This window comes from Tiliqua scincoides, chromosome 6 (assembly GCF_035046505.1).
Source record: "Tiliqua scincoides isolate rTilSci1 chromosome 6, rTilSci1.hap2, whole genome shotgun sequence".
Lineage (NCBI taxonomy): Eukaryota > Metazoa > Chordata > Lepidosauria > Squamata > Scincidae > Tiliqua > Tiliqua scincoides.
Genome location: NC_089826.1, coordinates 47024543 through 47041807, shown reverse-complemented (window position 1 = coordinate 47041807; position 17265 = coordinate 47024543). Strand labels below are relative to the sequence as shown.

The 17265-nt window shown below is 42.8% G+C and overlaps 1 protein-coding gene and 1 pseudogene across 2 annotated transcripts in view; one reads left to right on the top strand and one right to left on the bottom strand.

Annotated features, from left to right (window-relative positions):
• Positions 1–17265, top strand: part of PDGFC (platelet derived growth factor C) — a 159049-nt gene that overhangs the window by 24888 nt on the left and 116896 nt on the right. The window lies entirely within an intron of this gene.
• Positions 5081–5200, bottom strand: LOC136656532 (5S ribosomal RNA; annotated as a pseudogene).

Here is a 17265-nt window from a genome sequence, read left to right as displayed (position 1 = left end):
GGTTATTAAGGAATTGAAGAATGAAGTTGCTGATCTCTTGACTAAGGTATGCAACTTGTCCCTCAAAACAGCCACGGTACCAGAAGATTGGAGGATAGCAAATGTCACGCCTATTTTTAAAAAGGGAAAGAGGGGGGACCCGGGAAACTATAGGCCGGTCAGCCTAACATCTATACCGGGTAAGATGGTGGAATGCCTCATCAAAGATAGGATCTCAAAACACATAGACGAACAGGCCTTGCTGAGGGAGAGTCAGCATGGCTTCTGTAAGGGTAAGTCTTGCCTCACAAACCTTATAGAATTCTTTGAAAAGGTCAACAGGCATGTGGATGCGGGAGAACCCGTGGACATTATATATCTGGACTTTCAGAAGGCGTTTGACACGGTCCCTCACCAAAGGCTACTGAAAAAACTCCACAGTCAGGGAATTAGAGGACAGGTCCTCTCGTGGATTGAGAACTGGTTGGAGGCCAGGAAGCAGAGAGTGGGTGTCAATGGGCAATTTTCACAATGGAGAGAGGTGAAAAGCGGTGTGCCCCAAGGATCTGTCCTGGGACCGGTGCTTTTCAACCTCTTCATAAATGACCTGGAGACAGGGTTGAGCAGTGAAGTGGCTAAGTTTGCAGATGACACCAAACTTTTCCGAGTGGTAAAGACCAGAAGTGATTGTGAGGAGCTCCAGAAGGATCTCTCCAGACTGGCAGAATGGGCAGCAAAATGGCAGATGCGCTTCAATGTTGGTAAGTGTAAAGTCATGCACATTGGGGCAAAAAATCAAAACTTTAGATATAGGCTGATGGGTTCTGAGCTGTCTGTGACAGATCAGGAGAGAGATCTTGGGGTGGTGGTGGACAGGTCGATGAAAGTGTCGACCCAATGTGCGGCAGCAGTGAAGAAGGCCAATTCTATGCTTGGGATCATTAGGAAGGGTATTGAGAACAAAACGGTTAGTATTATAATGCCGTTGTACAAATCTATGGTAAGGCCACACCTGGAGTATTGTGTCCAGTTCTGGTCGCCGCATCTCAAAAAAGACATAGTGGAAATGGAAAAGGTGCAAAAGCGAGCAACTAAGATGATTACGGGGCTGGGGCACCTTCCTTATGAGGAAAGGCTACGGCGTTTGGGCCTCTTCAGCCTAGAAAAGAGACGCTTGAGGGGGGACATGATTGAGACATACAAAATTATGCAGGGGATGGACAGAGTGGATAGGGAGATGCTCTTTACACTCTCACATAATACCAGAACCAGGGGACATCCACTAAAATTGAGTGTTGGGCGGGTTAGGACAGACAAAAGAAAATATTTCTTTACTCAGCGTGTGGTCGGTCTGTGGAACTCCTTGCCACAGGATGTGGTGCTGGCATCTAGCCTAGACGCCTTTAAAAGGGGATTGGACGAGTTTCTGGAGGAAAAATCCATTATGGGGTACAAGCCATGATGTGTATGCGCAACCTCCTGATTTTAGGAATGGGTTAATTCAGAATGCCAGATGTAGGGGAGAGCACCAGGATGAGGTCTCTTGTTATCTGGTGTGCTCCCTGGGGCATTTGGTGGGCCGCTGTGAGATACAGGAAGCTGGACTAGATGGGCCTATGGCCTGATCCAGTGGGGCTGTTCTTATGTTCTTATGTTCTTATTATTATTATTATTATTATTATTTTGGAGCTTGACTTTATCTTGTTCCAGCACCTTTCCTGTGAAGAAGACAGATTGATTTGTTGCAACATGTTTTTAAAACAAATGGCAATAACAGTGGTATTAGACAGGGACTGCCATTAAAACAAATGGCAATAACAGCGGTATTAGACAGGGATGAGTCGAGTCATGAGTCTTTGCTCCCCCGCGACTCAACTCAAAAACGAGGCATAACATGAGCACTTTCCAAGTTGCCCAGAGTGTTTTTGTGACTCAAAAAGACTCAAGTTTCGAGTCATTCTCTTTAAAAAGCCAACTGTGGTAAAAAAAAGATGCTGCTGCCAGAGTGTGTGTGTGTCGGAGTTCTCTTTAACCACTCCCCTGATGTCCCCATTCCATCTGTAAGCAAGGCAGGAAGGGGTGGGATGGACTGCAAGAGAGTCGGGACAGAAGCAGCAAGAGGGAGAAGGGTCACATGCAGCAGCTGTGAGGCTTACCAGGACAACCAAATCTGTTGCAGCTCGAAGTAACATCAGAGCCCATCAGTAGCTTAGCTAGAGGGGGTGCAAAGCACTAAGTTTTGCATGGAGCCTCACCTCAGCTTTCAAAGCACTACATGTTGCATGGAGTCTCACCACTAGCCAACTGGAATGTCTCTGAAGCAGGAATATGCAGTACCCGGCGGCAGATGAGGTAGAGCTGCCCTATCATAGACCATGGAAAAGCACTGCCCCGCTGCTTGCATCTGAGGACGCGCTCCTTATACCCACTTTCTCAGTTGTAAGCCGGTGGACAGTTTTGCCTTACTGCCTGCTGCCACTCTCCTGCATTAAACGTGAGGCTGATTTTAAACTACTGAGTAAAGGGACTTTGTTTTCTTTAATTGATTTCATTTATCACAATTTTTGACATCCATGGGGCTTCTGGGAACAGAACCCCAATGGATGCCAAGATACAACCTGTATATCTGAGCAAAATTATAATTCCTCATTATATTTATGGTGCAGGATGACTGTACATGTGCAATGCTTCATATTTAATATTCTTTATCAACATTTTTATACTGTGCTTATTAAGTTTGTATGTTAACAGAATTTATGAAGATACAAGTTGATATAATTCTAATCTATGCAAATGCAATAGAAACGTATCATTTTTTGACATTGCCTGCTGGTACTTGCTTTTCTAGCTCACTTTCAGCAGGGCATATGAGCACAAAGGAATGGCATGTATTTATACATTTGTAACTTCTCATTCGCTCTCCACTTGAGAAACATGCTTACTGGCCTTTTATGGTTAGTAGTGGAGTGTTCCCTTCTGTATTTGTGAAAGTTAGAGATGAAACCAGATCAAGTGTGCTGTTTAGTTTAATGGATAATTCTTCATGAATTTTATGAATTATATCTCTATGTGACAGACGAGTTGAACAATTTAAGATCTTGTTTGGCTCCTTTCCTGTAAAAATTGACCACTGTAACAATGGTAGGCTTTAAAATAGTTTTTTTCCCTTGCTTCCTTGTTGCAGCTTATTTGAGCTGAATCATTGTATTCCTGTTTCTAAAATTTACTTCTGGACTGAATATATTTTTTTCTCATATGTAAATTACATATAAATGGTTTGTCTTTTGGGGGTGGGAGAGGGGCATTCATCTGTGCCCACCTGGGGCATTTGGTGGGCTGCTGTGAGATACAGGAAGCTGGACTAGATGGGCCTATGGCCTGATCCAGTGGGGCTGTTCTTATTCTTTTGTCCCTTTTTATAGGCACATAGAATATGGCTAAATTTAGTGTACTACTAGTGCATGCAGCAGATAAGAATTCTGTCTAATTTGGTTGGAGTGGAAGCTGCAGCAGGACAGCTGGCGCTATCACTTGTGAATGCGTGTCGATTGTCCTCCATTGTCTCCTGGCCAATATGGGTCCTGAGACGTGTGGCGGTCTCTAGTATATCTTGGTGCCATTTCTTTTCTCTCTGTGATTTGCTTTGATGAAGTCAACCAGTGGTGGGCGTACAGTGTTGCCTGCAAAGCAGAGCCACTGGAGGAAAGTACAGTCAGACATCACACTGGCAGATTCATAGTTGATAAACATGTGCTGACAGGATTACCTTCAGGATGGTTAGGTAGGTTTAATGCTGGTGCCTGTTGTCTCCTTTCCATCGCAGCATTGCTGAGTGGGTTTGAACTCTTCCATTTTCCATCCTAAATGTATACAGACAGCACAGAAGCAAGTGAGGGAAATGTCAGTATATTCACAGGAAACTATAATGAATCAAGATAAAAGAGTTTTCTTGTTGAATGTTTAACTGTTGAATAGTTAGCTGTTGGTTTCCTGGTGTTTCTTCTTCTTTTCCTCTTTTTCCCTGACTCCAGTCCTGACTTTGGAAAGAGGGATCTTGTGACTTTTCTGGGTTGCTGAATGAAAATTGAACTTGGCAGCAAAGTACCAGCAGGGGGCATATCTGCAGATCTCATTTCTGCACTTATCTGTGGGTAGAGGATCCATGGGGCCCCCCATGCACCCCATCCAGAGGTGAGCGGAGCTTCTCTCACCTCTGGAGGAACTGCTGAGCCCCACTGAGGTCATGTGTGTCCACCATCCGCTTCTGCAGGACTCGGAATGACTGGAACAAGGGGAAAAGATCACTTCCATTTTATTGGCAAAACTGGAAGTTTTTATGCCTTTAAAAGGCATTATGAGGGTGGGGAAAGCCTTCTGGGGCTTCCGCAGCCTTCATAATGCTTTTTGAAGACATAAAAAGACACTTTTGCCAAAAAACACAGAAGTGACATTTTTTTCCCTTGTTCCAGTCATTCTTAGCCCGGTAGAGGCTGCAGGCAGACATGTGTGGCCTCTGCGGGACTCAGAAGAATCTCCAGAGGTGAGGGGAGCAGAGCTTCCCTTGCTTCTGGAGGATTGGGGGAGGTGTGCCCCATATTCATGGATTAACATATCTGTGGGGGGTTCTGAAATGGAACCCCTGCAGATATGAGGGCATGCCTGTATACTTGATTTCTGTTTAGCTGGCTCATACTTCTCTCTCCATGTTACATAATTCTGGTGTTTCTCACCTACTGGTCTTTCTCACCTAACCCCTGCTAATTGGGTAAGAGGCACTTTTTCAAGTGGGTGCTCCTTTTTTTAGCAGGGGGAGAGTATCTGGCCCACCTCACCCCAGCAGTGTCTGTTCTAGTGGCTGTCTGCTGGTATTCTTTTGCATCTTTTTAGATTGTGAGCCCTTTTGGGACGGAACCATTTAGTTATTTGATTTTTCTCTGTAAACCGCTTTGTGAACTTTTAGTTGAAAAGCGGTATATAAATACTGTTAATAATTAATAATAATAATATTGAGTGAGAATGAGAGCAGATAGTATATGGGAAGTTGCTGGTGCAGTCATGATTATGTGGTTGGCAACCTTCAGTCTCGAAAGACTATGGTATAAGCCTACAGCACCCAGTATTCCCAGGCGGTCTCCCATCCAAATACTAACCAGGCCTGACCCTGCTTAGCTTCTGAGTTCAGATGAGATCAGGCATCTGCAGGGTAACAGTTGCTGAGATCAGGCATCTGCAGGGTAACAATCATGATATATCTGTTCGAGATAGATAGATATATTTAATCCTGGGGATATTTGCTAATTTAATCTGTGGGACTTACTTCTGAGTAAACATGCATAGGATCATATTTGACTTAGACTGCAATCCTAACCACACTTTCCTAAGCCCCATTGAACAAAATAGGACTTACTTCTGAGTAGACCTGGTTAGGATTGTGCCCTTAATGAAATACATGGGGAGCGGGAAGGCTGGAGGGAAAAAGATGGTGAGCGTATAACACAGTAGCATTTTTGAAGATCAGATGGATAAAGTTGGTAAATGAGATTTACCTCCATGAAAGAAATAGTAAATTACCCAAGATTTTGAAAAGTATTCCACTTTGTAAAGCAATTGTTCCCTGTCTGATTTCTTTCTTCTTTCCTAAATCTTCAACTGGCAAAATTGTCAGCCTCTGCTGCTGCGTATGTTGTACTATGATGGGACATCTCAGCTGGCTTACTTGGATCAATCCTTCTCTCCTGAAGCCTCCCCACCATGTTTCTTTTCTTGAATTTCGCTGGTGTGGGTCTGAGGAGACCCATTATGGGGTGGGAGGCCTGTGGAGGGGAAAGAGGATTTAAATCCTCTTTCTTGGATTAGTTGGAAATAACGATTAGCTAAAAAGTCCAGATAGTTTGTGGGCTCCTGGCAGGCCTACTTCAGGAAAATTGGAATTATTAAATGGTTAATTATCTCCGATGGTAGAAGAGAAAGGCATGTCTGGACATTTGTTTGATAGAAATACAGTCTCTTTGTGCTATAGCTTCAGGCAACTCTTAACAGCCTCTTGTCACTGAGGATATTGTAATCAAATGCAGTTTGGGAACAGATTATCTAAAAGGTTTTAACTACAGGAAATTCTTGCCATTTCACTCACTATTTAAAAAAAACAAAAAAACCCCAAAAGCTGAGTATGTCATCCTTGTAGTTGAAGCTCTTAAGAGTCAATGTTCTGAAGGTGTTTTTATCCTTTTGGCTTCACATTTTATGCATTAAAGATCAGCCTATGCATTTCTGACACTATGAATGTATGTGGTTTTTTGTTTTTTTAAAATCTAAACCAGGAAACAGTTTGGAAAAAATATAATTGTGTGGTTTGGAGTCAAGAAATGAAATATATATTGAGCACACGAAACTGAAAACGTGACACTGCCTTATTATAGGCTAAGGCCAAATAAATCTGCTTGTGCGGAGTTTTATAACTCTGGTAGGATTCTAAAGTTGCAAGGATGAAACTCAGTTGTGTTTACAGCAAAGGATACTTTTAGGGGTTTACCACTCCTGTATTTTGCCCAGCCCCTCTTCTTTGCATACTGCATGCTGTATGTGGTAGTGGGAGGGAAATACAGATATAATGAGAACACTGCCAGGACTGTAAATACCTGTTTCCAGGCAGTCAGGGATGAGTAGCAGTCTGCCATTCCATTTCATTGTTATTCTGCAGGTTGGCTCTTATCCATGTCCTGTTTTGTCTACCTGTCGGTTCAACTTGGAGAATTCCTAAAATCAGTTTGAGAGTTAGTGGATGTGCAATTGTGGCAGTTTACACCTTGCATCTTTTTATATTTCCTTACAAAAAATCAGCTCAATGAAAGAGAGGGATCCTACAGACTTGAAAAGGACCAGTAGGTGGTTAGCTTGCAGTATATGTGAACTCTTGTGCAAGCAGCTTCCTTGATGAGCTTGGGCCAGTCAGTATCTCTCAGCCTTGCCTCCCACACAGGGTTGTTGTGAGGACAAAAAGAGGGGAAGAGCGACATATGCCACCTTGAGCTCCTTGGAGGAAGTGTGGTTATAAAGATTTGAAAAATGAAAATAAACAAAACATAGAGGATTAGATATAGTGTATACCACAGCCACTTCATTGCTCATTTTGTGCTGTACAAGGCTACTTCCAGTGTTCTTAGAGGTCCTGAGTTGGGGTGGATGAAGTACAATACTCCAGACATTCTCTTGCAAAATATACCTTAGAACCCTTCTGGGATGAAGTGCCAATTTGCATGAGAAATGATCAATTAGGGCTCTGAACTTCCAGCACGGAAGAGGCCCCTTGACTTCAGCCACAGGAGAATTTTTAGCATACTGTAAAGTTGAGCCAACACTGGTACAGTTGAAAACAATGAAAGTTCACCCTGTAAGCATCTTTCTCTCAGCACAATACAGAGATTATTTCATTGCCTCCATTGTCTTTCCTTGCATTGGTAGTTCTATATCTAACCATGGAATGGCAATTTGCAGCCAAAATACGTTTTGCTATTTGTTTCGTGTATCAGAATTGTATTGATAAAAAAGAACTTGAGACGTACAATTATACTCTTGACTTCAGTTGCAAGATTGTTTTATACAACATGTTGTTTCATGACTCCCTATTTCCCAATTGGAAATTTAGAAGGCAGCATTTAACGATGTTCTTGTAAGAGAATACTGGGCGCTTAGGGTATATTGTTGGGATATCAGTTTACTTACACCAGCCATTTTCAACCACTGTTCCGTGGCACACTGGTGTGCCGCAAGTGGTCCACAGGTGTGCCACAGGAATTTGGGGGAAGGTCATTTATTAATAGGGCCAATGGGAGATGTGTGCCCCCACTGACAGCATGATGTGCCTTGTCAATTGTCAAAAACCTGGTGGTATGCCTTGAACATTTTAGTGCCTTGTCAGTGTACCATGAGATGAAGAAGGCTGAAAATCACATACTCTTGTAAATTAAGACCCAGGAGAAACGTTGGGACTAGATTCTAAAATGTGTTTTAATCCCTGGCTTAAAGACTCGAGCAACATGTTAAATTATGTTTTAAAAATTGCTAGTTTTTTAACTCAATGTTTTTAAATATAGATTTTCCCGTAGTGGTTACTAGTGTACATGTGCACATGTGTTAAGTGCTTAAATTATAGCAGGAAATGGGAGGGCATAGCTTGGCTCATGCAGCTTCCTTTAGCGCTGATTCAGTGCAACGCTCTATGTTGCATGATTGACAGCCATTCTATCCAATGAGAACCATTCCAGTAGCCTGTGATTGGGATGATTGTGCTACTGCCAGGGCTTTAAGAGGCATTTGTACACTTATCTGGGTTTGCGCTGGCCTCTGGGGGGGGGCAGGGAGCCCCACAGATGCCTCTGCAAGGATCCCCAAGCCTTGTAATGTCTAAAGATAAAGACTGCAACCCTCTTCTTGTCTCACGATCACAAACCGGAAGTAGGTCACAATTTATTTTAGATTTTATGAGACTTTGGGAACCCTGCAGAGGTGTCTGTGGGCTCCCCCACCCCTGGAAGCCAGCTTGAGCTCAGATAAGTGTACAAATGGCCCTGGAAGCCCTGACAGCAGCGTGATCATCCCACTCGCATCGCTTCATTCCCCCCTCCCCCACAAAGACTTAGAGTGGGTCCAGAACTCCCAGAGAGTGGTTGAATGGTTTAGGAATTCAACTTAGACCCGGAATGTGCAAATCCTCGCTCTGCCATGAAACTGAGCGAAGCCAGTCACTCTCCCTCAGCCTCACCTACCTTTCAGAGTTGTGAGGACAAAAGGGAGGAAGTACGTACACCACCCTGTTCCAGTTCCTCCTTGGAAGATCAAAACTTTAGGGGCATTGAACTGGATCAGACACTAGATTAAACAGATCTATCCTGCACTGGATGCAGCACAAGTCTCCTGTCTTGCCTGTTCCAGCGCAGGCTACGATTGCGCCCTTAGCAAAAAATAATGAAGTGTTGTATGGTATGCATAAACCACCAGTGCTTTGTTGTGAAGCATTGCAAAATATGCTTGGTAGTGTTGTCCACTTTTGTTACAAAGTGACTGGAAAGAATTGACAGTTCTTGAGTGCTTTGCCAGCATATGCCTTCTTCAAATGTTTAATTAGTCTGGAAGGCTTCCTTTCTTATTAGAAAAGACCTTTTCATGTTTGAGGCACATTGGCAGCTGTTGGTTTGTTGGTGCAGGTATAAATCCATACTTCAAATCCAAATCTTATTGTCTACTGTCCTGCTTTGATTTTTCCACTTCTGCCATTTCTATTCAATGACAAAGTCAAAAACACATGCAGTTACCGCAGTTTCTCAAAATGCAGTATACTGACTAGAGCTCCCATGGCTTAAACATTCCAGTAGTTGCTACCAGATTTCAGCACTGTACACAAGCAGAAACTTGGAGTGCCATTTGCCCAGCATGAACATAATCCTATCGCTTTCAGTGCCTCCCTGCTGCCCACTTGCCTTTTGGCATCCCCCTACTACCCTTATGGGATGGTACTGTTCACTCTGGGAACAACTGGTCTACACTGCAAGTCCTTGGGACAAGGCCTTATGCTTTCATTCTTGTAAACCATCATATAAATAATATTGAGCAAATTGCAGATCTAATAGCATTGGAATTACAGTAGGAGTATGAAATCACCTGGATAGACTCCGTGTGGATTATCTTGGTAAAGTACAAGTCTCCTAGTGACGGAGGCTGTAACCCTTGCCCCTGAATATTTCTATTCTTAACCATAGTATCGAGCCGACTATTAATCCCATGATAAATATTGTACAGAATCTGTTATATTTTGACTTTTGCCTCTGATCACGGATATTTTGAGCATCATTCTTGCTTTACACAGAATATCATTCAATTTCCTTTTTTATACTAGCTTATGTGTTTGATAAAGGGTTATGAATTCATTCTCAAGAGATTATCATAGTAGCCCTGACTTGACCATGTTTGTTTAAATTCTTAAACGTTAGTTTCCTGAAACTGCATTTTAATATTTTTTTTAAAATCTGATCATTATAGATTTTCCTCTATCCTGTTTTACCTAGAGACTTGCAGAAGTACTTTTAAGCAATGGATTTGTCGAAAGACGTGAAGTAGGCCCATGATGCTCAGCTCATTCTTATTGTGGATCAAGCCATCCCTGAAGATGGTTGGTTGGAGAGCTGCATGGTAGTGCAGAATGCCAGAGGGTGCTTTATTCCTGACTCATCTAGCTCTTGCTGTGGCATCTCAAATACTTTTTTCACCTCCTTCCAAACTCGCCGTGTTCAGCTCAGTTTCTGGCCCTCTCTAAAGCAACACTGAGTGAATGGTCCTTAAATATTCTATTTAATCTCTGCAATAAATCAAGCATTTTACAGACAAACATTACTACTGAATGCAATTGGTGCTCTGAGCTTAGCCATGTTGCATTCTCATCTAAATGACCACTTTCTCAATAGGTCAAATAATTTATTCTTATTGTCATGATCCTTTTCTGCTCTCTCACAGTTTTGCTACTTTTCTTACAATACCTGCGATAATTGTTCAGGGCACCTGTTGTTGTTTTCCTAATATATGGAGGCTAGCAAAAATATAATCTGTTATATAGCCATTTTTTTAAAAAGTAGACAACTCAACCAAATAATCATCAACTTATTAATAGTAGTTAGACTCGCTATGCACCAGTGACTGCTTTTGTTTTATGAAAAGACTATCAGCCCAATCCTGAGCTGCCCAGGGCGCATGGCTGCAGCAGCACGAAGAACGGCTCCCGCCGTATCCTGCGTGCCTCAGCCTGCTGCGGGTGGTGCCTCGGGAGAAGGGGATGTACCCTTCTGCAGGAACAACTGCTGCTCTACTGGCCTGGAGTATTGCAAAATGTGCTGTGAAGCACATTTAGGACTACTCAGGAGTTGGCTGAAAGCTTCCTGCTTCATGTTAACCTCCTGACTGTGTCCTCCTAGCGTGCAGGCTGCCTGCTTGTCGTGTTCCTGATCTAACTTCTGTCAAAGCAAGAAACATGCCTGCTTGCTAATTAAGAAAACAGAAGGTAATGGGCACAGGTGTGGGTGTTCTTCTCTATACAGTACAGATAGGGTTCCCTCGTATCCGCAGTTTCAGTATCTGTGGGGAGGGGTCTGGGACAGATCCCCTGAAGCTGCGCAGGGGTGACACACGCCCATAGTTTATATAGCTCCATATCAAGGTCTAAAAGAATAGAAGACTAAAAGAGTGATAGCAACATAAACATGATGTAAAGGATTCTAATATATAAAATTGTCACAAGCAGCTATAAGCGAGGATGGTGTAGTTGTTCTGGACTTAGACCTGGAAGTTCCAGGTTCAGATCCCTGTTCAGCTGTGAAGCTTCCTGGGTGGCCTTGGACCAGTCACTATTTCTCAGTCTAACCTACCTCACAGGGTTGTGTGAGGATAAGAGAGGAAGGAACCATTTACACCACCATGAACTCCTTGGAGAAATGGTCGTACGAAAATATAAAAAATAGTTTAAGGTTAGAGGTTTTGACAGAGAGTCTCAGTGAAAGATCACCTGCTTTGCGTGGTCCTATGTTCAATGCTTGGCATGTTCAATCGTGGTAGGCTAGAGAGAATTCTCCAGTAGTTCCAGGCAGGGTCATGTGGTACATCTGGGAAGTTTCTCCCTCTCAGGCAGGCAGGTCAGATGACATAAGTCTTGTTGAGAGGGAAGAGGCTCCCAGTTACCCTAGTCTGACCTTGCCTCACCAGGCCACGTCAGGTCTTTCAGCGTGCTCTGCAGAGCACTTAAAAGAAAGGACACAGATTAGGTGTCCTGGGCCTTAAGGCCAATTATCTAGTGTTTTCACACATTAAGCAAGGGGACCCACTTTTTAGAATGAGAATCTATCAGGACCCACAGGAAATGATGACATGACATCATCAAGCAGGAACACTTTTAGCAATCCTAGGCTACAATCCTACCCACACTTACCCAGGAGTAAGTCCCATTGATTGTAATTGTTAAAAGAATATACATAGTAGCTTGTTCATAGTAACATTTCCCCAAATGCAGTCACATACCATGGTAGTATGTTATATGTTAAAAATAAAATACTGAAATGAATGGGGATCCACCTGAAATTGACTCGCGACCCACCTAGTGGGTCCCGACCCACAGTTTGAGAAACACTGATCTAGTGGACTACACATTCATTTTACTGTTCACCCTATAACTGTTTGCATACATATGCAAGTGTATGTGAGAGAGGATGTGGATAGAGTTGCAGAATTCATAACTGTTATCTATAAACATTAATTACTAGAAAATAAATCTGTTCCTGCTCCATGCATGGTAACATTGAAATTTGAGTCCTCCAATCTCATTTGAACAAGTCTGCTTGTTATAGCTGTACCTCATAAAACGTGCTGAAAGGGAACATGAGGAAAATGGAAACATTCCACTTGATGGGGTTTTGTCCTGATGAGAAGGATAAGCAGCATTGGGCACAGATAATGACACGGTTGACAAAATGGCTTGTGAATGTGGTCACTAATTTGAAAGTGATTGCTTTTCTCTCCTTCTGTGGGCAAGGTCATACTTTAATGAATAGTGTCCTTCTATAAATGTGCCCTGCAGATGAAATTACTGAGCAGAATCTTCTAAAAATGTAGTGCCAGGTTATGGTGGTACAGGAAAATGTGTAGGTCATGAGCTGCTAGCCTTTGGAATGAGTAACGTAAACAAAAGTTACTTCCTGGTTAAGGGTTGAATGTCTAGCATTTTTGTCAAAGGGAGGTGGAGAAAATTCAGCTTATAAAGTAATTATAGATAGCATTCAGTATTCATAGTTGCTAGGCAGTGATTATGGAGGAACACAAATCCCTTTTTAGTTGCTGCATCCAACAACTGTGTCACTTAATTTTTCCAAAAAGCTGTTTTCTAAACGGTATTTATCAAGGGTGGATGCCTATTCTTGAAATATAGGTGCTGTTTGTATAAAAAGTTCAGCAAAACATTGAACACATTCTATGTATGTGTGCTCTGCAGCCAGAGGCCAAAGAGCTGGCTGTTTATATGAGTGTTTCCTAAACTCACTTGATTACTTTTGCTTTTGTTTTATTTGCTGCTGTTTTTAATGTATTTTTGTTTTATACTTTTAACTGACTTTTAAAAGCACTAATAGTGCTTTTAACTGACTGCGTGAGCTTGATATTGTGAGCTGCTTTGAAATGTGGGGTAGACATTTTAAAAAATACTACATATTCTAAATTGCTCTGTCCAAATGTTGTAATTCCAGTTTTATATGTCCTAATATGACTATTGAGTGGTTTGAATTTGGATTATATTTGGAAGTCATTTTCTTTATGCCTGGGGGCATTTTTGAGGTTCTGAAAATACTGTTTTAATTAGCAAATAATGCTGGTGTCATTTTTGAGTGAGGTAAATGTTAAATCACAGGCACCTATGTTTGCATATGGAGACACATGTTCCTTGTTTTCTGCATTGGTTTTGCTCAGCTGTGACCAAGGAACTTTAACTCTGCTATATGCCTTGTACGTTGTTTAATTGAAAATGTTTTCCAAGTATCAGTATTAATTAGTTGTCAACTACTTGATTTATTTGAAGGCAGGTAGGTTTAAGTTCCATATTTTTAATATATGGGGAAGCAGTTACAGTGTTAAGGAACTGTTCATTCTTTTCCTATTCCTGCAAAGTTTGGATCAGATGGCGCTGAATTATGCTGCAATATCAGGTTTATTTGAGGGGTGTGTGTGAATTAATTCACGAGTTGGACCCTTTTGTCCAAAGGCAAATAGCAGATCTTAAACTTGGTCACAATGGTTTGAGCAGGTTGCACTACCATCCCCACCTCCATGTAGAATGAATCTTCTTCAACCTGGGAACAAACATTTTTTCTATATGAAGCAGTTTGCCACAAACTGAAATGGTTGTTTTTGAGCTACTGTTTGTGCTCCATCTGGCTGTAAAGAAGATGCTTTATCAGCATGGTGCATTGTCCACTCCCAGAAAACTAATTGAACTTGCTAAATGTTTGAGTTGGCTTGTTCCAGTAGTATATGCTATAGACTTTTCTGGATTTGGGCATTCTACCTACTAGGCAGAAGTCTTTGTTTCTGTGGCTGCCCGTCATCATATTTAACTTTTCAATGTTTATGTGTTGAGCTTGTGGTAACTACTCACAGTGTTATATGAGATTGTGTTAGGCTAGCTTCAGAAGCACTTTGTGATATATAGGTGGAGCTTGTTTATCCATGGATTTTATATCCGCAAATCTTCCCTGGACCCGCGATCAGCCAAACTCTGCCCCACCTGAACTCTCCGAAGGCAACTGGAACTGCGCTCTGGTCGCCTCAGGACGGCTTTCTGAAGAGCTTCCCTGGGCCTCCCAATGCTTTATAAGGCATTAAAAACGCTACTTCTGTTCAGTCTGGAAACAGGAAGTAGTTTTTTTTGGCCATTCTGAAGCCTTCAGAGACTGCAGGAGGATGTGCATGGCCTCTGCGGACTCCAGAAAGTACTCCAGAGGTGACTGGAGCACAGCTCTGGTCACCTTCAGAGGCTTTAAAGGGGCCAAAACTGCAGATCTGTTATCTTCATTTTTTGGTATCGGCGGGTGGTATCCGAGAATGGATCCCTTGTGGATACTGAGGCCCCACCTGTATTTGGGACAAGCACAAGCTCTTCACAGCAACTAATGGAGATGTCTGATGGTTGAGGTGGGAAAGTAGAATCCAGTCCTTTCCAACTTTCTGGCACTGATGCAGCCACAATGGAGGCCTGAGAGAGGGGAACAAACATTCCTTTACTTTGATGAGGCCTCTGTGGCTGCCACCTCACCACAGGATGTAGCACCTGCTGGAAAGTTGGATTTTGCCCTGAGGCAGTAATCCTTTAGACCAGCAATTTTCAGCTGGCGTGTTGCGGCACATTAATGTGCTGTGAATGGACTTCAGGTCTGCTGCAGGTGTTTGGGGGAGGGTCATATATTAGTAAGGCCCTTGGGGGATGTGACAGCCCAATCCTGAGCTGCCCGGCGCATGCGGCTGCAGTGGCGCTGAAAACGGCTCCTGTTGCATCCTGTGCACCTCAACCTGCCGCGGACAGCACCTTGGGAGAAGGGGACTTTTGTCCCTTTCTCCCAGGTAAGGGAAGCAGCCTCGCAATGGGGCTACTCACTTTACCGCTGACCAAAAGGTCAGCGGTAAGGTAAAGGCATTTGTGTAGGGCGCCGAGCCCCACACGAACGCCTTGGATCCGGTGGAGCAGAGCTCCACGGGCCCTGGCTCCCTCCCCCCAGGCGGGCCTCCTGCCCACCCTTTCTCCGCCTCCCCATCACACCACCTCCCCATCTTCTCTCTGCCCTCCGCCTGCCGCCCCCTCCCTGGCCCCGCTTACCTTGCCACGGCTCGGCGGTCCATGAGACCGCCAAGCAGCGGAGGATGGGCGCCCGCCCGGTGCTAGCCCAGCGCCGGTCAGTGCTGGGCTAGCACATGCACTAGCCTGGCAGTAAGCCTCACAGATGTGCCTTACAGCCCGTTTGCAACAGTGCAGTCCAGTGGAAAGCTAGAGCACGGAGCTCAGGACTCGGCTCTGAGCCTCCTACCAGTAGCATGGTGTGCCATGTCAATTGTCAAAAAAACTGATGGTGTGACCCGAACTTTGTCGTGCCTTATCAGTGTGCCATAAGATGAGAGAGGTTGAAAATCACTACTATCGGGCCCAATCCTATCCAGTTTTCCAGTGCAGCCGCTCCAATGGGTTGTGCACTGCATCCTTGGGAACCAGCACCAGTGCTGAAAGTTGGATAGGATCGGGCCCTTAGTTGCTTACCTGCTTACGTCCCGCTGAATGCCAAAATTGAACAGGGATGACTTTGTAAAAACATACTTAATATTGCAATGCCAAGCTGTAATTCTATGCACACTTCCTTGGGAAGCCATACAGAACGCTGTGGAACTTTTATGTGTAGACATAGAATTGCACTGTTAATTAATCAGGCATAGATACCAATGAAATAAGTAAGATTTAAGCAAGTGCAATTGGGGAAAGGATTTATAATGATGCTCAGATTTAAGAAACATATTTTATTTTGAAAAGTGCTTTAAACCTGAAAAAGGGAAAGATTCAGAAATTATGCAGAGTCAATCCCAAAAAGAACTTAAACCTTTAGAACAGATATCAAAACATGAGGCTAAACATAATTTTGCATGTAGTAATGTGTAATTGGTATTATAGTATGTATACATTATAGTTAACAAATCATGTCACCCAGAAAAATTATATTAATGTTTATTGTATGAAGAGTTCCAGAATAGAACTGGAAAAATAATTGACAGTATGAAAAAACTTAATATGTGCTTTACTGACTATGTTGTGATCGAGAGGGCAGGCTAAGTATCTTTCAATGCAATCCTATGTATGTCTACTTAGAAGTAAGTTCCATTGTATTCAATGAGACTTGCTCCCAGGTAATTGTGTACAGTTGGCCCTTGTTATCCCCAGGTGCTGAACCCACGAATTTGACTTGATGAAGGTACTGAGCCCACATTTGAAGGGCTTTAAGGACCACACGGACATGACTGGAAAGCACTTCTGGTGCATCCCAGAAGTCATGTGGGGCCTTTCTGTAGATTTCATTATCCCCAGAAATTATCTGCGGGTGTGTGTGTGTGTCCTGAAATAGATCCCTTACAGATACCAAGGGCCCACTGTATAGGATTGCAGCCTCAGTTACCTGAGTACGAATACTAGGAAAGGAAAGGATTTAATGACTGGCAAAGAAGGAAGTGCATCCGTGAGTTGCATTTTATTTTTCATGTAAGATGCATGTTATCCTCATTTACTTATAAAACGACAAACCATTTTAAGAGTGAGTTATCAGTTTTCTAAAAAATGGTAAATTATATGTAATCTAAACCAACACTTGAAGAGAGGCTATGTTCAGAGACTGAAATATTTGAAAAGATGACAAGGCTGCAGGTAGAAAATTAATATTATGGTTGGCTACTATTTCATGCTTGACAATTTAGGATGGACACTCTGGTATCTTATTTATATAATTCTCTAGTGATTTAAGCATAGGTTATTAGCCTTATTCTCATTTAATGAAGGACATAAAGAAACTTGAACTTGAACTCTCTTCACTGATGTCAAATTCAATTGCCAGTATTGCTGGGTTTATATTTGCAATTGTTTACAAGTCAAGTGGCACACCCCAAACGATGCTCCAGAGATTATTTAATTTAAGGGAATGGTTGAATGTTTGAAATCAAGGGGACATTTCAGCT